Source organism: Echinops telfairi, unplaced genomic scaffold (assembly GCF_000313985.2).
Source record: "Echinops telfairi isolate 266 unplaced genomic scaffold, ASM31398v2 ScPeMD7_2565;HRSCAF=3150, whole genome shotgun sequence".
Classification (NCBI taxonomy): Eukaryota; Metazoa; Chordata; class Mammalia; order Afrosoricida; family Tenrecidae; genus Echinops; species Echinops telfairi.
In genome coordinates this window covers 10,003,323-10,005,493 of record NW_022106463.1, presented here as the reverse complement: position 1 = coordinate 10,005,493, position 2,171 = coordinate 10,003,323, and the positions used below count along the sequence as shown (strand labels likewise).

The following is a 2,171-nucleotide window of genomic DNA, read 5'->3' as shown; positions in this document are numbered from 1 at the left end:
GCAGGTGGCAGGCGACGTCAGTGTGCGAAGGGAAGACGGCCAAGGAGTCCCCCAGCTGAAGGGGAAGTGGACTGAGCCAGACTGGAGCTCGGTGGGCTCCGAGCAGCACGGGGGCAATAAAACCAGGGTGAGGCACAGTGCAGCCAAACTACTAAATTCAGAAGGTGGCCAGAGAATCCTAAAAGCGGCTGAGGGGAAAAGATTACCTAAAAAGCTCAAGAAGGTCAGCTGGCGGCCTGACGGAAAATACAACGCAGCACACCAACCTTTAAAGTGTCCAACCGCCCCCTCCCGACCCTACAGCCAAGCGCAGCTCCTGGGGAAGAGGGTGCGGCGGGGTGCTGGCAGCAGACACAACTGAAGAGGTACTGCGAGCAGACGCGCGGTGACCCCATGCACAGGGTTTCTGGGGGTCAGTGTTCACGAGAGCAGACAGCTTCGTCTTGTCTCATGGAGTAACTGCTAAGCGCGCCTGGGCCAGCAGAAGCTTTATCACACGGACGAGGCTGGTGGCTGTTACGCTCGCCGAGGGAGCGCACAGTAGGGGTTCAATGCCGCCACAGCTAGTCGGTGTGTAGGTGTCACCTCATCAACAGCAGAGCAATCCGACTTTACACAGGGAACGACACGGCGGGAAGGTAGCTTCTCCCTCAGTCCCCTCTCTCTCTCCTGGCTTTTTTCCTCCTCCTTCTAACTTTACCAAACTTCACAACCTGCTGTTAATATTTAATGTTTAATATTCCCCTTGGAGTGGGGGTTCTAGATCACACTCCATCCTTTGTCTCAAAGTAGCCCGGCCCACCAGGGACGTCAATAAATGTTCGCTGAATAGATTTTAAAAACTGCCACCGGCAACCAAGTTGTGTGTGTGTGTGTGTGTGTGTGTTTTGGGGGTGGGGGTGTGATGGGGCTGTTGGTTTATAATGTGGATCACTATTTTTAGTTATGCAATTCTTTAATGTAACCGGGACTTTGTCAGCTCCTATCACCAAAGTAAATAAATAAAACACGAGAAAAGCTACCGGGAAAACCTTCTAGAAAACAGATGTCCAGTTCTAAAATCACCGACACGTGACTTCCTCTGTGTGTGCCACTCACCACCTCACAGACCAGCGACTGAAAACCACAGATGGTCCGAGGTGTGGTAACGCTCAGGTTTATTCAACTTCACAGAGAACCCAAAGATGGGTCTGGAAAACTGGTTGTTCATCTGGACGGACGCCGGCCACTGGGGAAGATGTCCCCAAGCAAACAGACTCCTGTGCCCCAGTGGGGTCCATGGGGGCAGGGCCGAGGGGACCTCAGAACCCAGACTTAGAAAGTGGAAGGGTACAGAGAACAGCTGAGCCGTGAACCCGACGTGAGTTGTACACGCACGATGGTGGTCACGGAGGCTAGGGGTCCTGGGTCCTCCAGGGGTGAGGCGGGGTCCACAGGGCGCAGCCGGGCAGCTTCGCCGGGGCCGGGGCCGGTTACTGCTTCTTTCATGGTCCTCTGGGTGTTTTCCACATGGACGCCGTCACTGACATCTGTCGACCAGGGTCAGCAACTCCCGTTCCAGTCTCAGTCTTACTCCAGCCAGAGTGCGGGGCTCCCGGATGTCAGTCTGTGCATGAGGCGGTCCACCTGCACGTGAGGCAGCAGCAGGTGGTCCCCATGCGAGGGAAGGCTCAGCACATACAAACTTGGATCGTTATTGCACCAATTGTTTTGTTTCTCTACAGAATGATGGAAATTTTACATCAGAGTTTGCATGCCGCACCCTACCCCCCCAAATGGGCCAGACAGGTTGCAGACTCACAAGTGTCATGGCATCATCAACAGTCCACATCTGGACACGTGGCACTGTGAAACTGGCCGCTGTGATCATGCACACAGAGACTCTGCACAATCTGTGTTGAGGCCAGGTCTCTCACCCCACTCCTCACCCCGACCCCAACCCCCGTTCCATAACAACGGTTTTGCAGGCTCGTTTCCAGAAGCACTTCTGGTGCAGTTTGGTCAACAACAAAAGCCCAAAGCTATTCACTTCTTGTTCGGTTTTACAGAGTGAGAAATTCGCTTTTGCACAACCGAGACAGAGCGCACTGGGGAGCACTGAGCTAGTGACGGGTAACAAGCGGAGGACCTAGACCAACCTCCGCCGGCCCCGGGCCCAGCGGCCTAGAACC

The 2,171-nt window shown here is 54.7% G+C and overlaps 1 pseudogene; it reads right to left on the bottom strand.

Annotated features, from left to right (window-relative positions):
- The window catches only part of LOC123522135, a 10,197-nt pseudogene extending 8,709 nt beyond the window's left edge, over window positions 1-1,488 (bottom strand).
- Between the last annotated feature and the right edge of the window lie 683 nt (window positions 1,489-2,171).